Genomic DNA, 22,791 nt, shown 5'->3' on the forward strand with positions numbered 1-22,791 from the left:
GCATGCTGGGGTTCTTTTCTTCTGGGGCCCGGGGGGGTCAGGGGGACACCTCATGGAAATCAAATGAAATTTCAATGGCATCCCCAGCCTCCCCGCCGCCCCCAGAGAAGAGCAGATACCCACTGCACTTATGCACAACCAGAGGCTCCCTTTCCCCCACCTGATAGGTTGCATTCTGTTTCCTTAGTTCCCCTAAGAAAGCTGCAGAATCCACCCTCCTCGCCAGTCCCTCTCCGGGTCGGCGGGCCATTTCCCCTGCTTCTTCCTAGAGGGAGCCACAGCCCGTGAGTTTCCATCACTTTATTTTGCAAAAATAGAAAACTCAGCAATATGCGATACAGCGCGGTGAAGGGGGGAGATGTAAACAGAGGGGAGGGGACAGCACCCTGACCCCCCAGAGAAAAAAGGGGAGCCAGTGGGACTCTTATTTGGCAGCTAAATACAAACTGGGGACTGGAGGGAGAAGGGAGGGGTCACAGGGGCCCTGGGCTCCCCCTCCCAAGACCCCCGGAGGAAGGGGTCAATTCCAGGGTGTAAACAAAAGCTAATAAATAAATAGAGGCTTCCTCTGGGTCAGGGCGGGATCAGCTAAGCAGTGCCCACCCCCCTCTCCCTGGACCAAGCTGCTCTGGGGTCAAGGGGGAAGGCACTAGGGGGAGAGGGATTCCCCTGGCCCCTCTGTAGTGTAGGAGGGTCCCTGCCCCATGGCTGAGATGGGGGGCAGGGGGAGCCCAAGGCACATGACAGGACTGGGGTAGGGGCTTGTAACGGTAAAGGCCGGGCCCAAGCAAAGAGGTGCAGAACGGACCTGCATCGGTCCCTTCACCCTCTGCACCCCTACCCCCCGCCCCCACAGACACGCAGGGCCCGGCCCGCCCCACCCTGACTGGCACGAGGATGGGGCATAGCGGGCAGCATGCACCTGGCAGGTGCCTTATGCAGCATTAGGCACCAAGGGCAAGAGGGTGGGCTCAGCCCCCCCCCAGCCCCCGCTCCCTTTTGGTGTCTAGTGTTCCTGTTTGCTCCCAGAGGCCTAAGCACCTGGCAGAGGGAGGGGCTGTGGAATGGCAGGGTCGCCCTCCTGCCCTGGGGAGCCTGGGACCCTGGGGTCTGTGGGGCAGTGTTGCGATTTGAGAGTCCAAACCCAGGCTCGCCCCCTGACCGCTCTCCTGGAGGGACCAGGGCAGGCCCCCAAGTCTGCAGAGGGAGCCGGTCAGAGCAGGAAGGGGATGAACACAGAGGCACCCCTGGAAACTTTGGCAAAAACAAGGAGCTCATTGGAAGGGGCGGGGAGAGGGCAGAGCAGGTCCTCCCCCAGGCACCGGCCGCGTCTGGGAGATGGTCAGTCTGCTGCCTGGAGCCCCAAACCCCGCGGCAGGGGAAGTCAGGGGCCCTGGTCGGGGTGGGGGCTGCGGCCCCCTTTGCCCGGGCCCCTGGCAACCTCGTCCTCACTGGAGGACTTGGGGTGGGGGCCAGGCTGCGAGGAGTCGTCCTCAAACATTTCGGGGTTCTCCAGCATTTCTCGGATCAGGGGAGGCATTGGGCCTGGAATCTCCATCTTCAGGGTAATGGCCCTTTCCGCTCCTGCAATAGAGGGGTAATGAGATTTGGAGGGGGCTGAAGCACGGCCCCTAAGGGCACCTCCCTAGCCTTGCTCAACCACCCTCTGACGCCGCTCTGGGGGCTCCCAGCCCAGGCCCGCCACCTGTCTGTCACCCTCTCCCTGGTCTAGGGATCCTGGGGTGGTCCACTCCTCTGCCTGTCTTCTCTGCCAAGCCTGCTGCCCATGCATCTCACCCTTTCAGGCTGTCTCCTCAAAGATCACAAGGTGTCCAACTGCCAGCCTCAACCTCCAAGACACCCTCCCTTAATGACTATAGCTTGTCAGTTGTTCCTAGGGCTGTTTTTAATAACGACTATAATTTTTTTTTTTTTTTTTTTGTCTTTTTGCCATTTCTTGGGCCGCTCTCACAGCATGTGGAGGTTCCCAGGCTAGGGGTCGAATTGGAGCTGTAGCCACCAGCCTAGGCCAGAGCCACAGCAACGCAGGATCCGAGCTGCATCTGCAACCTACACCACAGCTCATAGCAATGGCGGATCCTTAACCCACTGAGCAAGGCCAGGGATCGAACCCACAACCTCATGGTTCCTAGTTGGATTCGTTAACCACTGCGCCACGACGGGAACTCCAATAATGTCTATAATTAGAACTAACATGCAAACACTATCTGCCAGGCATCCTTCTAAACCAGACTGTCCGGGAGTTCCCACTGTGGCTCAGTGGGTTAAGAACCTGGCTAATATCCATGAGGACACAGGTTCGATCCCTGGCCTCGCTCAGTGGGTTAAGGATCTGGCGTTGCCACAAGCTGTGGCGCAGGTCACAGATGCAGCTCGGATCTGGCGTTGCTGTGGCTGTGGTGTAGGCTGGCAGCTGCAGCTCCTATTCGACCCCTAGCCTGGGAACCTCCATATGTCTCGGGAGCAGCCCAAGAAATAGCAAAAAAAAAGACAACAACAACAACAATAACAAAAAAAAACCCAGCACAGTCCAATAGAACTTTCTGGGATGATGGAAATATCTCTTCCATCCTGTGCAGTAGGCACTGGCCGCGCATGTGGCTGCTGAGCACTGGCAGCGTGGCTACCGCAACGGAGGAACTGAATTTGTAATTCAGTGCAGTTCTAAGTCCATTGGAGGTTGACTCACTTTTCCTTCACAACACTTAGAAGGTAGATTTCAGTCTAGCTCAGTTTACAAACAGGAAAATAAGGAAAAAAAGGAAAGGCGTTTGCCCAAAGCATCCCCACTAGCGTGTGGCAGAGCTGGGAGGCCTGCGTAGGCGGCCTGGGTCTCAGCTCCTCTGTACTCGTCTCTGTCTGAACTGGGAGACCGGCAGCTCTGGGAAGAGAGAGGGGAGGCTCGCTCCCAACTAACCCTTGGTGCTGATGCCCCGGAGGTCGGTAATCTTCATGAGCATCCTCGGGAACATGTAGGGCTGGCTGGGCCGCCGCCGCCGGGCATAGAGCCTCAGGGCTTCCAGCAATGGCTCCTGCAGCTTGTCCACTTTCTCGGGTTCCTCCAGGTCCATGCGGTCTGTGGGGATGAGCACAGGGGAGAGAGCGGGGAAGAGATGGGGAAGACAGTGACAAATGGCTGATCCCAAGAGGCCCTGCCCTATGGCCCTCTGGGCCCCAAACTTTTGGGGTTTTTGTTTGTTTGCTTGTTTGTTTGTTTACGTTCCACTTTTGGCCGCCCCGTGACATAGAGAGTTTCCAGGCCAGGGATCAGATCTGAGCTGCAGTTGCGACCTAAGCCAAAGATAGGGCAATGCCAGATCCTTACTTAACCCACTGTGCCAGGCCGGGGATCGAACCTGCGTCCCAGCGCTCCCAAGACACCACTGACCATCTTGTACCAGCGGGAGCTTTCAGGGCCCAAACTTTAACCCAGGCCATTTCCACTGCTCCAAGCCCTGTCCCGCCCCCTCTTCGGCAGGAGGTTTTCTCTGGTAAATCACTCCTGCCCGGACCTCTATGTCAGCACTAGTATCTGGGGTCTCCTCAGCTTCCCCTGGCTCTACCCTTCTTTTTGTTCTTTGTTCCAAGCCACCAGGGAGTCTGTACAGGAGCTGAGAAGTCTGTGGATGGGACCAAGGTCTCCCGCCTGGTGGGAGCTAAGGTGTGGGGTATGATAGGAAAGGAGCCCAAGTAAACGCCAGGGGGCGCCCGCGCACCTCCGCAGATGAGGCAGATGGCGCTGAGCAGCCCTGTCTCTGTGTCATCCATCTCCAGTGGCAGGAGCTGCCCAGCAAAGGCAAAGACGAGGTCTGTGAGGGGCCCGAAGCCAGCATTGTGCATCTGGGTCCGGTTCAGGGTCAGCCCATCAGAGAAGGTCATGGTGTCCTGCTCCGGGGTGTACCTTGTGCAGATCCGCAGCATCTGGAGGTGGGTGGGGGGTGGAGGCTTAGTGCTCTCTCTGGGGAGGCGTGCTTATGGGGGTGAGGAAAAGAGGGAATGAGGTACAGGCGCAAGGTGAGGAGGTTAGGTCCCAAGAAGGGCTGCCTGAGCAGGGAGGAGGAGGGAGGCAGCGAGGTGGAGGTTCTGAAGCTGGGAGAGGAAAGAGAAGTCAGAAGGAGGCAGGGCTTCCAGGAGTCTTAAGATCAGCTTTTAAGGGCCGTGGAGTTCCCACTGTGGCATAACGTAATCAGCAGTGCTCTGCAGTGCCAGGATGCAGCAGCACCAGGATGCAGGTTCAATCCCCAGCCTGGGATAGTGAGTCAGGGATCCGGCATTGCTGCAGCTGCGGGGTAGGTCACAACTGCGGCTCCAATCTGATCCCTGGCCAAGGAACTTCATATGCCGCGGGGTGGCCAAAAAAGAAAAAAGAGAGAGAGCTTCAGTTTGGGAGTTTGAGGAAATCTGGGGAGTCCCAGACTGCAGGCGGAATGCGAGGTAATGAAATCTTTGTGTGGATCAACTCCTTGGTCTTACATGAGGGTCAGGCTGTGGCAGAAGACGGGCCACAGGGTTTAACTTACCAGGATGTCCAGGCAGGCAGCCTTGAGCAGAGTGATCTGGTCAGCAATGCTGAGCCCTGTAAAGCCGGGCAGCCGCTTGGCAAACTCCACGATCTTAATGATGCACTTGGTGGCCAGCTCACTGAACTTGTCCCACAGCCCCAGATCCAGCTGCACGCGGTGGTCTGCACTGGAGTTCTGCAGGAAGGACATTAGAACATGAGCTAAGGCCCACCCTGGGGGGCTCTCTTCCTGCCAATAGCCCAGGCTCTCCCTCCTGCATTCGGATGCCCTCCTTGTCATCAGCACCAGACCGTGGCTCCAACACCAATCCCCCCCCACCTATTCTCTGAAGTCAACGGTCCCCTTCCCGCAGGGGGGCCCTGCCCACTCCTCACCGTGGTGTATTTGCCCAGCTGGCAGAGCGAGGGGAACGTCTCTTGATGGGCTTTGCTGACCTTGGTGATGAGCTCTTCTAACTGGGGGCTCAGTTCATAGCTGTCAAGCGACCCTTCTTCCTTCACCTCTTTCTTCTTCTTGTTCCGATCATTCCGCACAGCTTGGAGGCAGAGGCGCCAGGAGAGGGTCAGGACCCTAAGAACCTCCCTCCAGATATCCCCTCTCACCCTGATCGAATGTGCTCAGTCCTTCTCAGGAAGGTTCCGCCCCTGGGACCCTAGGCAGGGCCTCCGTTACACTGTCTCCCAACCTAGCTCCCATTCCCCAGCTGGCTCTCCCCAGCCCCACCCAGGGCCTGCAGCCCCTGCTCCCTCCCCAGGCCATTCGGCTCCATCCTGCCCTTCCTGTCACCCTGCAGGAGCTGGGGAGGGGGGGGGGCAGGATATGCAGGCAGCAGGATATCCACTTATAGCCTTGGCAGCACAATGGCGCAGGGGAGGGGGGGCACCCCAGATCCACTTCGGGCTTAGTCCTGGGAGCAGGGGAGGGGACTGGCAAGCCCCCCCAACTTCCCCATGAAACAGGGAATGTGCAGTGCTCACCCCCATTCCCTCATTCAGAGGAAGGGTTAAGCTCTGAGAAGGGAGAAGGGGAAGGGGTGGGGTCTCCTGGGTGAATGGAGCTAATCAAATAGGACTGGCCCTGTGGTGGAGGCAGCACTCCAGGGCAGGCTGGATCTGGGAGGTCAGGGAAGTGGGGGTGGCAGTGGGAAGAGGGTGGCAACCACAGGCTAGGACAGGAGCGCTCTGCCCAGGCAGGCCGAAGAGCCTACCTTCCTTGGACATGCCAACTTCAAAGCACTTCTGTAGCCGGCAGTACTGGCAACGATTCCGGGTCACCTTGTTGATGATACAGTTTTTGTCGCGGTGACATGTATACACCATGTTCTTCTGGATGCTGCGGCGGAAGAAGCCCTGGAGTTGGGGGCGGGGGTGGGGGGGTGGCGGAGGATCAGTGAAGCAGGATGCTGGGAGTGCCAGCCTCTCCTGGGCTTCGCAGGTTGCCCCAGGCCTGCCCTAATCTCTTAACCACCTCTGTGCAAAGCAGCCAGCCGCCTCCCACCCCAGAGGGACACACACACACACATGCACAATGAATCTCTGATCTCGCCCAGCTAACTCTGGATGCCCAGTGTGCCCGCCCCCACCACATACACACCTTGCAGCCTTCACAAGAGCTGACCCCGTAGTGGTAGCCAGAGGACTTGTCATTGCACACGAAGCACGGCTTGTAGACCCGGGGAGGTGGAGGGGGCGAGGGCGAGCTGGGCACCATCTCCTCTGAGCTAGTGCTCTGCGTCTCCACCGCTGGGGGGAAGCAGCGACGTGAGGGTCAGGAGAGAAGGACCCCCTCTGGGGGGGGGGCCTCTCTAGGCATCCTTATCAGATATACACCCGGCTCCTATTCCCACTTCTTCCTCTGGCTCAGCGGTGACAACACCATCGCCAACACAGGGATCCACAGCCCCACGGTAAACACCTCCAGAAAACCCCACACGACCAGTATGAGACTTTATACAGTCTGGCCATCTCCCCCTACAATAACGCCCTCCATGCCACGCTCAAGTCCCCAAATTCCAGGTCCAGGACATTCCGGAAGTTAAATTCTCTGGGCCTCAGTTTCCCCAGTTACAAAGTGGGTGTGTGGGGCAGAGTGGGGGGTCGTTATGGCCCATGGCTCTGAACTCTCTCCTCACTCCATCACATCGGGTCCTTGTCACGTAGTCTCCATTCTCTCCCTCATGAGGCCATAGATCTGGGGGAGGAGGCAGTTCCAGGCCACCTGTGGCGGGCACCTGGCTAAAGGCCCTGCTGGGAGACTCAGTGGGGGGACCTGAGCAGTCCTGTCCCCCAAGCACTACGGGGTGGACCAGCCTTGAGCTCTTCCCCTTCCGACCACCCCACCAAATAACTGCCCATGTCCTTTTCCCCAGAAACCACCGAGACAGGGGAGCCCATGGGACCCAGGTATTGGGAAAGTAGGTTAAGGCATCTGCAACAGGCTCCTTCTACACCTGAAGACGCTGAGGCCAAGAGAGGGACGTGACCAGCTAGGGCCACCCCGCCAGGCAGTGGAGCCAAGGTCCTTGGGTCTTCGGACTAGATCTAAGTGGCTTAGCCTGAAGTTAGAGAAGGTAGGAAGGGGAGGCAGCTATGTGCTCAGAGTCTCAGGTCCAGAAGCTGGTGGGGGAGTAGCAAACCAGAGCAGTCAGGTGACAGTGGGTAAACAGGGCTGATGGGGGAGGGGAGCTCCCTCTGGACACTCTCTGAGGGCGTCCACACTCCTAAAAGCCCCCCCCCCCCGGGCAAATACCCGATCACGCCTCTAAAGAGATCTCAGCCCATGTCATGCAGTGTCGGTGGGCGGGGGGGAGGGCACCCTCTGTTTGGGAGGCTGCTGAGTAAACCATTTTGGGGTGTGAGTTGATCACCAGAGGCTAGAAAAAAAAAAATCTATACATTATTCAACCTGTAGGACCAGTTGCCCAAACCTGGAGGGGCCAAGTTAAGGCAAGAAAACCCTAAGACCCGCCCTCAGGAGTGTCCCTGGCTTGTACCCACCTCAGGAACACCTTCCTCCTTCTAGCCCGCTGCAGCCCACCTGGTCAGAAGTCCACCCCGGCCTCCAGCAGGACAGAAGGAATGCCCGGGATGCTGGGGTTCCGGGCTAGCTCCACCCTCCCCACAGGAGGGAAGCCCTCCCCGCCCCCCAACACACCAGACACTCGATTAGCATAAGAATCCAGCTGGAGTGAGATTCCCCCATGAAAAGGGAGAGAGAGGAGGGAACGTAAGAAGGGTGCCCAGAGTCTATTCAGGACCGGGTGGGAGGTCCCAGGGGGCCTGGTGCTGAGAGCTGGGGGGTGGGGGGTGGGGTGCTGGAATCTTTTCAGGATGGTGCCGAGGGCACTGAGCTGCCCACAGGCCATTGCGTGGGGTGGTGCTCACTTGGCGCTGACGCCCTCCCTGCCCGCAGAGCGCTGCCTCACTTCCTCTCTTGCGAAAGGACCTGGGTGCGGTCAGACTGGCATGGGCCAGTGCCAGCCAATTAGGAGACTGGGGGCAGCGGCAGTGGCAGGGAGAGAGGCCCCCCAGGGGCAGCTTTTCTCATCTACATGGTACTGTCACCCCTTCTCAGCACCCCTCTGGCACACTCCCACCCCCGAACCCTAAAGTGCAGCCCAGTCTGGGTCAGTCTGGGGGCCAAGGGCGCAGGAAGGCTAATCGGGTCAACTCCACTCAGATTCCCTTCTCAGCCCTGGGCAGAGAGCCCACCACGGGGGATGCCGCTCCTGGGCTAAGCAGGGGCCCCTGCTGGGGAGGAGGGGGGTGGGCTCTGGGTTTTTCTCCTTTTAAAGCCCAAATTGCTGAAATTGAGGAAATTCCTGGCCAGGCTGAGCGGAGCTTCAAACAAACTCTTTATAACCGGCTGTAAACACTCCCAGCTGCGAGGCCCAGGGCTGCGAAGCCTGGACTCACAATCTGACACACACCTCCTTGGAGACACTCTCACATGTTGTCAACATGCAGGGCACAAAAGCAGGCACGTTACCACTGGGCTCCTATACCCCAAGGGGACCCTGGCACAGAACACCCAAACGGGCACAGAGGCATACTCGCTCCAGCCACACGGAGGTGGATGCACAAGTCATAAACCCGACACACAACACGCAGCACTCCCTTCACAGCTGCAAGTGAGCAGCTCTGCCACCAGACAAACACCCACCGCCTGCCAACGCAGCACCAGGACACCAAAGCCGCCAAATACAAACACACCCAGTGGCCTTCCCCTCAAAGGACCTTTTTCTTCCCTGGTTGGGACACACAGGTCTAAACTACTTTCTAAAAGTGTGTGGAGCAGGCCTGAAGCCCACCCAGACCCTGGAGGCCACAATTGTTGGTCCAAACTGAAATGCAAAAATATACTGCCATTCAAGTCCCAGGGGCTTCCCCAAGCCGCCTGAAACAGAGGAGGTCCCCACCTCGGGACCCACAAAAAACCCTTCCTGGGAGATTATCTCCATCCCAGCACCCCTCCCAACATACCCCAAGTCCCCATCCTATTGGGCCCTGAAAGGAAGGTGACGAATTCACGAGGATTTGGTGCAAGGCAATCGTTCATGTTTCTCGGCCCTTTAAATGCTACACTGTTCATACTTGCCCCACCCTACCCCACAGTGAGCTCTCCTGTTTGCCACCTCCCTCTTCCAGTCTCTCCCAGTTGTTAAATCTGAGCAGCTCTGCCCTGGAACCAAAAGACAAAAAAAAAAAAAAAAAAAAAGCCGATCTCGTAAACAGCGCTGCCGAGTGCCAAGGAGCGAGGCGCGTTGGCGGGGGCTCGGTGACCCCGCGCGCGCACTCCCCGGGCGCCCGCCGCCCGCCCCTTCCCAGTGTGCCCCCCAGCCCCGCGTCCCCGGGCTCTGAGCGCGCTCCCAGCCCCAGGGAGATTCTGGGGGTGTTCCAGGCTCCCCTCCCGGCCCCTCCCCACCCCCCACGCCCGCCAGGCACTTCGGCCCGGGCTTCAAAGCCGCCTCTCATCTGGACTTCATTTTTACTGCCTCTCAGTCCCCGGCTTTTTATTACCGCTCTGGAAAGGGGTTCCAGGGCCCCAGGCCTGGCATCTCCCATTTCACAGAGAGGGGAAGATGGATATTTGGGGACCCAAGAGTCGTGCTCCCTGGGCCGCTGCCACCTCCACGCCACCCCCCCCCACCCTACACAGCCTTTGCTTGAAACTTTTTGCTTCCTACTGAAGTAGTGGGCTGGAGCCATAGGAAAAAGTGCACACAACCCTATACACATTTCCCAATATTTCTTTTTTCCACAGGGGGGGGGGGCGCCAGAACTCAGCCTGGTCCCGCTTGTGTGCACAACCCCTTCCACCCGGCATGCAGCACACACAGGATGCACGCTCGAACACAGCACTTTCCAAAACCGCCTCCGCAGCCACGCAGGGCACACGCCCTCCCGGCCTCACGCCACAAACATCCCCACACCGGGCCATGCGGACCTGCCAACGCTGGCAGAGGGCGACACTGCGTGGAGGGACCCCTACACCCACACCCGCACCCTCTAGGCTCGGCGCTGGCACACTCCAGGGGTGCACACGCTGTGCAAATCGTATTTTTTTACACTCCCAACTTCCCACATGGACTTTACAAACGCCACCCACAGTCCTGGGTGCCCCAACCCTCCGGGTCCACGGACCTGCCGGCACAAACTACCAACGCACCTCGGCCTCTCCCTATCCCTGGGAACTCTGGAGGGGCATCATCCACAGGTCCTAGCTAAACACCCACCATAAAAACCACACACACAGTCCAAACACTATGCACACACCCAAAGGAGTCGCTGAGGCCCCCACGTTTAAAGGGCCAGTACCTCTCTTTCCTGCACACCCGGCCCTCACATGGAAAGGGTCGGAATCTCCGCTTGCACCCCAGGACCACCTTTTTTACACACGGAAAGAGCGACCCACTGCCTGCCCTGCGCCCCACACCCCTCCCTCGGGCTTGGGTACCTACACTGCAGACTGGCGGGTTGCGGCCAGGCAAAAGACTCGAGTCCGGCGAAACAGGAGCTGCCGGTGGCTCTGCGCAGCAAGCCGGCCCCGGGCCCGGCCGCCCCATACAGCCGTCGCGGACCCGGGGCAAACGTTTCCATGCAGTCGTACATCGCGACCCGGCTTGGAGGGAAGCTGGGTGCTAGGAACACCGAGGACCCGCAGCCGATTCCCCCTCCTCCCCCGGCGGCGCCCCGCTCCTGGAGGGGGGGAGGGGGAGGGCTAGCATAGGGCGCCGGGCTGCATGGGGGCTAAGGGGTGGGCGGGGAAGAGAGGGATCCCCAGCAGGGGAAAGGGACTGGGCGGGGCGCAGAGCCGGGGCTGCCGCTCCAGCCGCGGTCCGGCTCACTCTGGGCGCCTCGGCGGCCAGCACTGGGAGACCTTTTGTAAAAGCGAAGCCCGGAGGGGTGGGGGGTGGGGCTTGGAGAGCGAAGGGGGCCGGGCACCAAGATGAGCAGAGCTGGGAGTGGAACTCTCTCTCACACACACACATACACACACACACACACACTCGCGCCGCGGCGCGCTTGCTTGCTTAGACACACATCCGTACATGCATTTATCTTGGCAGGCACCATGCATTTGCAAATATGCACTAGTGCACGTGCATGTCTGCACGCGCATAAAAGCAGAGGTGCACCCACGTCTGTGCAAGCACACCTGGCTCGGGAGGATGTTTGTAAGGATTCTCTCCCCACAGCCCGGAGGCTTGCAGGCGTTTGCATTTAGGCGCGTGCCCGGGTCGGGGTTGGGGGAAGGAGTGGAGGAATGGAGCACAAGCATTTCCTTTCGAGTTTCCCCTCCTCCCAACACTCCCTTTTTCGCACAAGTCAATACAAGCAGGGGGGTCGTGACGGACCGGGGAGGAGGGAACATGGAGGTTCCCTGCGCGCCGCAGTTCTCCAGAGCTCGAGGACCTGCACTACCTCCACCCCCTCATTCCCAGGCCTGGCTCCTCCCTCTCTCTCTCTGCGCGCGCGCTGCAGGGCCGAACAGTACATTCCTGCGGCTCGGCGCGCGCGGCCTGCTCCTTCCTTCCCGTCCTCCCCACCCCCGGTCGGAGGGCCGGAGCGCGCTCCCGCCGTGAACTCTCCGGGAACCCCCCTCGGGGCGGGTGGCCGGGCGCGCTCACCTCCTCCTGACCCGGCCCCGCCCCACCCCGCCCAGGCCGTCGCCAGCGCCGCCGCGGAGTCCCCCCGCCCCTCCAGCGCAGCCGGAGTCTACCCCTCCTAGCCCGAGCGGTCCTCCCTCCGCCGCGGCCTGGGCCGCCTCCCTCCGGGTCTCCCAAGCCCCATCCCGCGGCTGACACTCCCGGAGCGCCTCCACTGCCTCTCGTAGTGCCCCTTCCTCGAACCTGCCTTCACTTTCAGAGCAGAAGACTCCCACCCCAAACTGTTCCTGCCGTGCCAGCTGCGCCTCCAACGACACTCCCCTTCTGAGTGCCAACTCCCCTCCCCCCAGGAGTCGCTACTGTGCCAATCGCCCCCAAGTGCCAAATGCCCCTCTCGGCCATAACTGCGAGTCTGGTCGGTAGCTGTTCTCAGAGCCATTAAATACCCCCGCCAGTGGCAAACTGCCCCTTCTCCCCTTCAGTGCCACACTTAGTGCCCTTCGGATCTCCGAGGGCCGCCCCGCTCCCTCGCGGGCCCCTTCCGGGCACTGAGCGCCCTCGCCCGGCCGAGAAGGGGTTGAGGGGGGCGGGGGGTTGGCCACGTCAAGAGTTTGCCCTCGCCCGGCCGGGCCGGGCCGAGTCGGGGACCCTGGCCCCGGGACAGCGCCAGCGGCGGCGACTCCCGGAAACCGCCCCCTCCCCCGCGCCCCGCCCGCCGGCCGCCCGGCGGGCCGGCCCAGCCGGCTCTGTCAGCGCCGCTCACACGGGGAGCGCCGGGGGAGCGGGAGCGGCGCCCCGCCCGGCCCCTTCCCCCGCCCGGCGGCGGTGGCTGGGCCAGGGCGGGGCGCGCTTTTCTAAGAATCTGTTGTACGGGGTGGGGGGCGCACTGGGGTGCCGCAGGAGTGGGGCGCCAGTTTGGAAGAATAAAGAGCAGGAAGGGGTGCCAGAGTAGGCGAGGGAAGGGAAGGCAGGCGCGGAGGAGGGGCCGGGGTGGCTGCCGGGGACTAAGGGGGGCAGGGCTGGGAAGGAGGGCTTGGCTGGCGGATGCGGCGGCGCGGGGTGGCAGGGCCGACTTGGGGGCTCCAAGCAGGGATGAGGAGGGAATGCACTGCGCTTTCCAGTCCAGCCTGAGGTCCCTGCTCTTGCCCCCAACCCCGAATACCCCACTTCTGAATCCAGCCATTCTCCCACAAAAAAAGAAAAAAGCGGTTATAGATTTCGGAATCAGAATCTGGCGAGTGGCAAAAAAGTCAATTAAGTGCAAAATGGGTAGCACCCCAAAAACAAGGGGAAAGAGCCCTGATTAGTCAACTCCAGGCTGTCAGTCCGCCCCCCCCCTTCCCCCTCTGAAATCTGAAAGGTCCCAATTAAGTCAGGCCTGCCTGGTGGGTAATTAGAACCAGAAGTGGCCAGGCCACAGGGAGGGGGGTTGGGAGTGGGGCACAGGAGGAGTGGGGGGGGGACTCCAGAAAGTCAGGAGTCCTCAGTAGCTCCCCTTTCTCTTCACCAGGTGCACCCCACTTCTCATTGCCCCATCTGTGTATGCTTCCCAGGCATTATAGGGAGAGGGGTCCTTAGAAGGGACCAGGCACTGGGGTGTCAGACCCACCCTAACCCCCAAACCCAACCCCCCATTCTGAAAGTCTTAGTATAGCCTTGGAGAGAAGGTAAGGGGATTCGGGGAATCTAGTGCCCCCTCTTTTCCCCAAAGTCCCCCCCAGCCCTTATTGCAGCAATTAGACCCATTAGCCTTCTAGCATTTCATGGGAACCAGATGTTCACCACCAGCCTGGTGGGAGTACGAGGGGGGGCTGCTGCCTGACTCACCCCTTTCCCTATGATCCCCACCACCACAGGCGCACCCCTCCCAGCTAGAGCCCCACAAAGACATGGCCCCAAGGCAAGGAAAAGTGTACCCCTCCCCCCTTAACAAGGGGGACATTCCAGCTGAGTCCTGCTTGGTCACCCCTCAGAGCCTCTACCACCCTGGCAAGGATGAATTTGGCCAACCAGGGCCCGTGGGGGGAGGGACAGCTGACTGCTTCTGCATCTCTCCTTTCCTCCCCTCCTGCCACCTTCTGGAAGGGGTTTGAGGACAACCGGCTCTGAATTCCTCATGCTCAATTCTCCTTTTCTTCCCAAACCTTCCCTCAAAAACCTGAAGAGGGCCATTGCAAAGCAAAGAAGGCCCCACCCCAAGGGTAAGTCCTAACTTGGGAGTCCCACCTGACGGGCAATGGGAGGGGTCTTGGAGAAGGGGCGGCCTTGGAGCCCAGGAACAGGGAGGTGTGAATGAGGGACCGGGCCCAATGCGGGGCGGGCGGGTGAGGAGCGCTGGGCAGGATGGGGGCTGGGACCGGGTAGGGGGCCAGGAGAGGGGGGTGCAGCCTGGGCCCCAGCAGCGGCGGCTTGCCCAGCTCCCCCCGCCGGAGAGGTTTCCTGTTGCAATCAAAGCCCCGTTTGTGTCAGCCTGGAGCTGGAGCCCAAGCCGGAGCAGGAGAGACCCGGGAGGGGAGGGGAAGGAGGCAGTCGGCTGGGGTTTTTTCCTGGAGGAGGCCTCGCTGCCGCCTGCTCACCACCGGGACCGCCCGCTCCTTCCCCTTGCCTCTCCCAGAGTCTGGGTCCTCTCCGAGTCTGTGCCTCTCAGCCGGTGCAGTTGCCTCTCATCTCATTTAGGTCTTAGAGTCTCTCTTTCTCAGTCTAAATAGAACTCTTTTTCTTCCTGTGCCAGCCTGCCCTCAGTTTCTCCATGGGACTTAGTAAGGTGGAGGCTGGGCTCCTTGGCCCAGAGACACTGCCACCAAGTTCAGAGGACAAGCGGGGCTAGGTCCTGGGGACCATGGCTGTCTCCTCAAAGGGGGGCGGGGGGAGGGGGACGGCAAGACTTCCCTTCCCACCCATCACACTCTGTTCCCTGCAGTCTTGATAAAGCAAACACACCACACACCAGTGTTCATAAACACGGAGATACACGGGGAGGCAGACACCAGGGTTCTATGCACGTGTGTAAGCAAGCACACCTGAACCTACATTGCGTGTACATGCACACACACACACACCCCTTTGCTTTCCCACGCGTGCAGCACACAGGCCTGTGCTTGCCTGGGCGGCACGTGCTCCCCTTCCCGCTCCCCTCCTCCACCACAAAGTTGTGAGATGCCTCCTTACCCACTCAGGCCCCGCAGCAACCCCAAGAGGTGCCCCTTTTCAGGGAGAGCTCCAAGGTGCTAGGGACCCAACAGTAGGATCCGGGAGCCAGCCCCAGGGAGACCATCCCCCCGCCCCCAGATCAGGCACGAGAGGCTGAAGAGAGATCCAGGTGATGGTGGCTTTGGCATCAGACTTAGGCCTCCAGTCCTCCTCCATTAGATGGCCCAGCCAAAACAGGGACAGTGGGTCAGAGAAATGAGAGACTACACGTCCCCCTCCAGCCTCTCTCCTGGATCTGCTCCCTGGCCCGGGAACTCCATACGCTGCGCTGCGCGGAGAGCTAAGAGAGCGTATTCTCCCAGACTCAGCATCCCTTCCTCTCCCCCCTGTCTCCCTCTCATTCACCACTAGGTGCTGCCTGCCCCACTCCCAGGCAAGCTTTCTGGACCCAGGCCTTCCCCTCCCCCTGGCCCCACCGCCACCTCTCTGCCCAGGCCTGTCCCCAGCTGCCAGCCACACCCTCCCCAGTTCCCTGCCCTGGTTCTGGCTCCTTCCTTGGAGTTTTTCTTCAGCCCCCCTCCTTCAGGACAGCCTTTGGAGATGGAGTCTAGTCTGAACCCTTCCCCTACCTTGACCTCCCTTTGAACCCTGACCTTGATCTCAATGTGTCCAGGGCACAGGGGCACATGGAGAACTTTCCTGGGGACCGGCTACTGGCTCTCAGCATTCTCCCTGCTACCATTCTCTCTCCTCAAATCCCCATTCCCTTAGCTGCCTAGCCCAGAACTTGGGAAAATCGAGTCCCAAGAGACTGAGTTGTAAGGTTTTCTGTAAGAAGTACATTCGCGTGGGGAGGGTGGTTCCTGCCCACCTCCCAGACCCCAGGGTAGATTCATGGGTATAAATGAGGGAGGGGAAGCCCAGCTGAGGTTTCCGGGGCGGGGCGGGGGGAGCTTTGTGCTCTCACGTTCACCTGCGTGTCACCCAAATAACTCCTGTTGGACTACAGACAGGCCCCTGGCAGGCCTCACTAAATACCAGACACACCGTCAGCAGCCCTATTAAAGACCGCCTCAGTCCTCACACCTTTTGTTGCACACCCTGGAATTCTGTATATGAGCAGAGTCTCAGGGACGCGCTGTGCACACACAAATGCATATGGCAATCACACACACACACACACACACACACTTGCCTTCTCCAGATGAGCACACTCTTTCCAGCAGAGCTGCCAGCCCCACTAGTCACCCCTTCACACACACACACACACACACACACACACACCACACACACACGCACCCCTCCAATTGCCAGCTTCTGAAGACAGGACCCTTCTCTCTGCCTCTCTTCCTCTCTGACCCACCCTCAGCTTGTGGACCTATAAAGAATGTTTCTTTTTTTTCTTTTTGCTTTTTAGGGCCGCACCCAAGGCATATGGAGGGTCCCAGGCTAGGGGTTGAATCAGAGCTATAGCCAGCGGCCTACACCACAGCCACAGCGATGCCAGATCCGAGCTGTGTCTTCAGCCTACACCACAGCTCATGCAACACTGGATCCTTAACCCACTGAGCGAGGCTAGGGATCGAACCCACAGCCTCCTGGTTCCTAGTCTGACTCGTTTCTGCTACGCCATGACGGGAACTCCAGAAAAGGATGTTTCTTTATCTTTTGGTATTTTCTTCTCCTTCTCTCTTTCTTTTCTTTTTCTTTTTTCTTTTTTTTTCTTTCTTTTTTTTTTTTTTTTTTTTGGCTGCCCCATGCAGCGTATGGAGTTCCCGGGCCAGGGATCAGATCCAACCCACAGCTGCAACCTAAGCTGCAGTTGCCTCAATGCCAGGTCCTTAACCTACTCTGCCTGGCTGGGATGGAACCTTCATCCCAGCGCTCCCAAGATGCCACCGACTGCATTGCCCCACAGCAGGAACTCCTTCTGTGTTTTTATCTCTCTTCTTTCCAGGTGAGGCCTTCTCTGTACCAGCTCCCCTGCTGGCCCTTCACCCCAGAGGCCAGCATCCCAGCCCTCGCTCATGGGCACCAATGCCTGTAATGCAGGGCCCAGCAAGGAAGAGAACTACCAGGTGGGAAGAGAGGGGATCCGAAGGGAAGAGAAGAGGCCTAAGGCTTGCCTGCTGTCAGCACTCAAAGGCTTCACCCAAGGAGGGCAGGCCTGAGGGACAAGTAGGGATCTGCAGAGTGTGTGGGCACCTTGCCAGACCTCGAGAGAGAGGAGGAGTCCAAACCCATGTGGCTGGAGGCGAGGATGCTTCTGGAACAGCCCCTCCACCTCCCCCGATTACCTCTGGTACAAGAGTTACCTTCTTTGTGCTGTTTCCACCCTCCCCAGACCAAGAGGAAAGTTTCCTGTCCCCACACATCTTTGGTCACCTGGCACTAGATCCCCTTCTCCTTTTTGCAGCTTCCCCTAATTCACAACAGTTTCACCTCTTTTTTTTTTTTTTTTCTGTCTTTTCTAGGGCCGCACCTGCAGCATTTGGAGGTTCCCAGGCTAGGGATCTATCTAATCGGAGCTGTAGCCGCCGGCCTACGCCAGAGCCACAGCAACGCAGGATCCAAGCCATGTCTGCGACCTACACCACAGCTCACGGCAATGCTGGATCCTTAACCCACTGAGCAAGGCCAGGGATCGAACCCGAAACCTCATGGTTTCTAGTCAGATTTGTTAACCACTGAGCCTCGACAGGAACACCAGTTTCACCTCTTGATCTGTCAGAGGTTTGGGCTCCCAGACTCCTCTACTTCCCAGCCTGGCTCCGCACACCCCCCCCCACTGCATGCAGGCAGTCAGTAGCCTCAGACTTCAGCAGCCCCACCCTGGGCCATCCATACAAAGGTGCTCCCCTGCTAGCTGACTCACTTGGGAGGCAATTTCAGAGCCCCAGATTTTAGGCATGCTACTTTTCCATCCTATTTGCACAGGAGAAATTTCATTTGCAAACACTTCCATTTGCTCCACATCCAAACCCCCTCCTGGCCACCCTGGTCACCTACTCCATTGGATCAGACCCCCAGCCCTACCTGCCTTCCAAACTCAGGTGCCAATTTGCACTCTCATCCACCCACCAAATGCCCTCCTGTTTCCACCTGCCCTTGTCCCCCGAGATCCCTGAGACTCACACAGAGAGGCCATCTCCTTGGGGAGGTCAGGCTGGCCCAGGCCCCGGAAGCTAGGGCTCAGCATCTCGAAAGGGGGCGACCCCCTGAGGGCCCCTGGGAAGGCGAAGGGGAAGCCAGCCCCTGGGTAGCCAGAGCCAGGCCCCAGGGCACCGGGCGCAAAGAGTCGCTCCTTATTGGTGGCCATGGCAGCTGCAGTGTGGGAGGCTGAATCCCCTGGGGTCTGTGGTGGGCGGGGGACTTCTTCAGCCACAGCCCCCGCCCATGCCCACTTCCCTGGCCTGGGAGGCTCCGTGCCCGCCCTGCCTGGCCTGCTCACTGGGTCTCCAAGAGTCCTAAGGAGAAAGAGAGGAAAAGGAGGAATGAGAGAATGGTCACTCTGAGGTTCGAAGCCACATGGCCCTCTCCTAGCTGGAGTCTTTTCCCTCTTGGCTCTTAGGGTTTGGACTGCCTGGCTCAGGGGCCTCTGCCCCATGCTGGGGAGGGCAGGTGCTCAGGCAAGCTCAGAGACGCTCTCCCAGAAGGGTAAACTGAGTTTCCAAGGTGAATGATGACCCTCAGAGTGCTGGCAGAGAGGACTCCTAAGCTGAGAAGTGACCATTAAGCACCGCCACTGGGCTGGACACTCGATTTTAACCCTCACCTCAATCCTCTGAGGTAGAAATTATGATTCCCATTCCACGGATGAGGAAACTGAGGTGAAGTGACGGGTTTAAGGTCACATGGCTGTCAATGGTGGAGCCAAGATGCAAACTTTCTGCCACCCTGGAGAAAGCAAACATATCTCTGTTGTATGTAACATTTGGGCCCTCAGCCTCTTTGGAACCCGGACTCTGCAGTCAGACTACCTGAATTGAGCCCACCACTTGCCAGCTGTGGGATCTTGGACTGGTGTTACTCCCTCTGGGCCTCAGTTCCCTCCTTTGTCACTGGAAATCATAAGAGGGCCCACTCCATAAGTTGTTACGAGAATTAAACATTTTACCGTAGGTGAAGAATGATATGTGTGGCACATACCACACGCTTTGTAAGCATCCCCTGGTATTTCTCTGTATCTTCTCTTCCTTCATACCTTCATACCTCTCTTTTAATTTGCATTTCCTTCACTTTCCATCTTCCTGAATACTCCCTCTCCCGGTTTCCCCTCCCAATTCTTTTTTTTTTTTTTTTTGTCTTTTTGTCTTTTGAGAGCCGCACCTGCAACATATGGAGGTTCCCAGGCTAGGGGTCCAGTTGGAGCTTTAGCTGCTGGCCTACGCCAGAACCACAGCAACACGGGATCCAAGCCGTGTCTGCGACCTACGCCACAGCTCACGGCAACACCAGATCCTTAACCCACTGAGCGAGGCCAGGGATCAAACCCGCAACGTCATGGTTCCCAGTCGGATTCATTTCCGCTGCGCCCCGACCGGAACTCCTGCTTCTCCATCTCTTCTTTCTCTTCCCTGAGCCCTCTACTTCTAGGATGCCCTCTCTGCATCCCCCACTCCCTCAAATATAGCCTGCTCCCAGAGACTTTTAAGCTGAGCCCAGGGGAGGCGGAGGGGAAGGGGAAGGAGTGAAAGAGCAGGTGGGGATCCTAGGGCCAGGCAGGTGGTTCCTGTTCTGTTGCTCTGACAAGGGAAATGTTGGCTTTCCCAGGAGCCCCCAAACCACTCGCCTGTCTAGGGAGTTAGGGACTGGGGAAGGAGAGTCAGCCCAGCCCGAACCTTAATGGACTAGATGAAGAAGGTCAGAGAAGGACCGAGAGAAAGGGAAACACAGTCTTCCAGGTGGGCAGGCCCAGAGGTAAGTGATGGGTGTTTCTGTATCTCTTTCCATCAGTCTTTGCTGCTAAGATCATTATCTCTCAGTCTTTGTACCTCTGCTTTTTTTCTTCCTTTCTTTTCTATCTCTCATCTGCCTTGGCCTTCAAGCTCCCGAGGGTAAATTGTCGTGGAGGTTACAGGAACTCAGACCCCGATCCACCACCCTTCACTCAGCCCCAGCGCTTAAAGCAGCCCCTGCCCCTCAATGGACACCAGCCAGATCCCAGGCACCCTGACTCTTCAGCCCAGTGGCTCCCCAAGCCCTAAAAGTCTGAGCTCCAAGCCCCCAGGGTCCCTGTCCTTTTCCTTCCCCGATCCCCTGGAGTCCTCATCCCCAGTTAAGCCCAGGTAGAGCCAGGAGTCCGGGCCCCTGAGGCCCCTGGGCCATAGCTCAACAGGCTGGGCCACATTCCAGGTGGATTAACCCCTCGAATGCCAAGGGTGAGAAGCTACGAAAGGTCCCCCCATCTTCCCCAGACCGGCTTAGACTGGGAACCCAGCTCCGTGCTCCAGCACTCACTGTCTTTGCGTCTCATCTGCAAGCGGGGAACAGAGACCTGAGGGAGGGGCAGGAGGACTTCAGGGGTCCCAGAGAGGGATGCTCAGGCTCCTGGTCCTTGCCCAGGAATGAAGCTGTGAGTGAGCTAAGGACAGCCCAACTCTCCCTGGCCTTCCTCCTTCCTAGTCTGCCTCAAAAAAGGAGCCCGAGAAAGTTGAGTGAACACAGTGAAAAGGGGACCGAGATTCATCTCCGTTCTGAGCCCAGGTTTCTCTGCCTTGGCTGGAAAGGGAAGAGGAAGGTCTTAAGTCCAGGGTAGAGGAAGGGACCAAAGAACTGAAGATGGTGGTACCCACGGAGAGTAAAAGGAAAGCCTAAACTAGGGACCCAGAGGCCTTGGTACTTTGGGGGACCTGAGGAACAGAACACATTTCTCCTACCAAGATGCCACCTCAGACAGAAGGGGGCTGACCAGGGGAAAGGGGCCCTCTGCTGCTCTTAGAGCTGAGGTGGAGTTGAGGGGAGGGCATGGATGAAGGGGGCTGCCGGATAGGGGGGGACGTCTCTGCCGCCCTGCCCCGCTCCAGAGTCGGGAACAAAGCTGCTCTTGTCGGCTGCTCTCCACCCGCTGCCCCCCTCCCCTCTGTATAAACACGACCACCTTTTTCCATGACCCCATCCCCAGCCTGGGCGGAGAACCCAGGCATCCTCTGCTCTAGCCTGGGCCCCCAGCCTGCTCCCCAGGAGGCAGCGGTGGGCCAGGTCTCCCTGGCCTGGTGCCACCCTTGGGGGAGTCCAGACCCTGGAGTCTCCACCTCCCATCCCCAGGTGCCCCTCCCTCTACCTCACTGGTCCCAGGGAGGGGCAGTGCCCAGGAGGCAGGCAGGCAATGCCAGTGGAATGTGTGTGGGCATCGGAGGGCACGGGGAGGGTGGGGCAGAGGGGGGAACTGGAGGTGCCAGTTAGGTGGCTTTCTGAGCCAGGGGTGGGGGTGTGCCGGGGTGGGGGGGTGTGCCCTGTGCTGCTTACTAGGCTCTAAGCCACAGCGTGTGTGTGCATGTGTGTGGGTGTGAGTATGTGTTTCTCTGTTTGGGATACCCAAGCCCCAGGCACCCCGCACATGCCGCCTCCTGCCCCCTGTCCTCTCTTTTCTGGCCTCAAGGATAAGGGACACTGCCTGCGGTCCTCAACCCCGATCGACATCTGAGGAGGGACGGTCAGGGCAGGAGCCTCAAACGTGAAGACTGGGATGGCAGCTGCTCTGAACATGGGCCCCAAAGGGGCACAGCCATCTCAGCTTCTTGCCCTCCAGACCCCTCCTCAGGCGCCCCTGCCCTGCCCCCACCTTTGCACACTCTTACCCTCTGGCCACCTGCAGAGATTCTCTCCTACCCGCTGGGTCAAGTTGAGGGACCTGGGCTCTAAGTGCCGGAGACCGTGAGGCAGCAGCGTCAGTAGGGCCCCAGAACGGGGACTCTGGGGTCCCTGCCCCTGAATCCCTGCCCTTCCTTTGTTCAATTTGGGCTCCTCTCAGAGAATACTGCCAAGACTCACACCCAAAATTGGGGATATGAGAGAGGGGAACTTCACTGACCCCTATCTTATCCACTTGTCTCTCCAAGCTTCTGGACCCAGTGGGCCAGGATCACTTGCCTCTGGACCTTTCCTTCGCCCTTCTGATGTCCAGGCTGAGCCATTCCGCTAGGGAAGGAGGAACTTGGACCAGCGCGGACCAAAAGTCCTCTCCTTAGATTCCCCAGGGGAAGCCAGAGGGCAGGCCGTCGGTGGACTTTCCCCACAGGAGCGGACCCTGTCTCCCCTCCCACTCCAGGCACAAGAGTAGGATAGGAACCCCCTGGCCCAAGACTCCCCCCGCCCCCCCCGTAAAGCTCGCTCACTACTCCTCGCGACGAAAGGGTGGATAAAGCCCAGCCCAGCCCAGCCTGTCTAAAATCGTCCCCATTCCCTTCCCACGTCAGGGCTGACCCCCAAGTCAGCCCCCCTCCACCCGTGCGGACAGCCGGACCAGCCCGGGGAGGGACGGAGCCGGCGTGGCTCCCCGGCGCCCCCGCCCCCGGCCCAAGCTCGCCGGGGGACCCGGGCGTCCGTCCGTGGCGCCGAGCCTGCTTCCCCGCCTGACTCACCTGGAGGGGGAGGGAGGGGGAAGGGAGGCCGCCGAGCCCCGAGGTCCCGGCGTCGGGCGGTCGCGAGGATGGAGCGTCGCAGTGGCAGGGGCTCCCGGTGATGGGGGGCTCTGGGGCGGGGGCACGGACTCTAGGCTGGGACGGTCCCGGGGCCTCTCGGAGCCCGCCCGCCCACGTGACCGCCCCAAAATATCCGACACATTTTCTCCCAAACCGCACACTGACTCTGCAGGCGGGGACACGGAAAATATTTTCTTTCTTTTTCTCCCTCCCCACCCCCCCACCTCCCTCCCAGCCCGGCTCCCTCCTCCCCCTCCCGCCCTCGCTCCTCCCTCCCCTGCCGCCTGCCCCTGCCCGGCTCCCTCCTCGGTGCCCTGGGGCTGGGGGGCGGGGGTGGGTGGGTAGG

At 59.5% G+C, this 22,791-nt stretch overlaps 1 long non-coding RNA gene across 6 annotated transcripts; it reads right to left on the bottom strand.

Annotated features, from left to right (window-relative positions):
• Nucleotides 286-22,644, bottom strand: RARG. 6 transcript variants are annotated; one of them, XR_002343955.1, is made up of 10 exons: nucleotides 22,386-22,644; nucleotides 18,578-18,699; nucleotides 17,938-18,269; nucleotides 6,138-6,286; nucleotides 5,752-5,893; nucleotides 4,919-5,079; nucleotides 4,542-4,718; nucleotides 3,738-3,942; nucleotides 2,939-3,097; nucleotides 286-1,584 (listed from the first exon to the last, which is right to left on the bottom strand). It is a non-coding gene; the product is annotated as a retinoic acid receptor gamma (long non-coding RNA). The 6 variants fall into 6 exon arrangements; XR_002343956.1 differs by lacking the exon at nucleotides 18,578-18,699; XR_002343959.1 differs by lacking the exons at nucleotides 17,938-18,269; nucleotides 18,578-18,699 and having other exon boundaries at nucleotides 22,386-22,640.

This window comes from Sus scrofa, chromosome 5 (genome assembly GCF_000003025.6).
Source record: "Sus scrofa isolate TJ Tabasco breed Duroc chromosome 5, Sscrofa11.1, whole genome shotgun sequence".
Lineage (NCBI taxonomy): Eukaryota > Metazoa > Chordata > Mammalia > Artiodactyla > Suidae > Sus > Sus scrofa.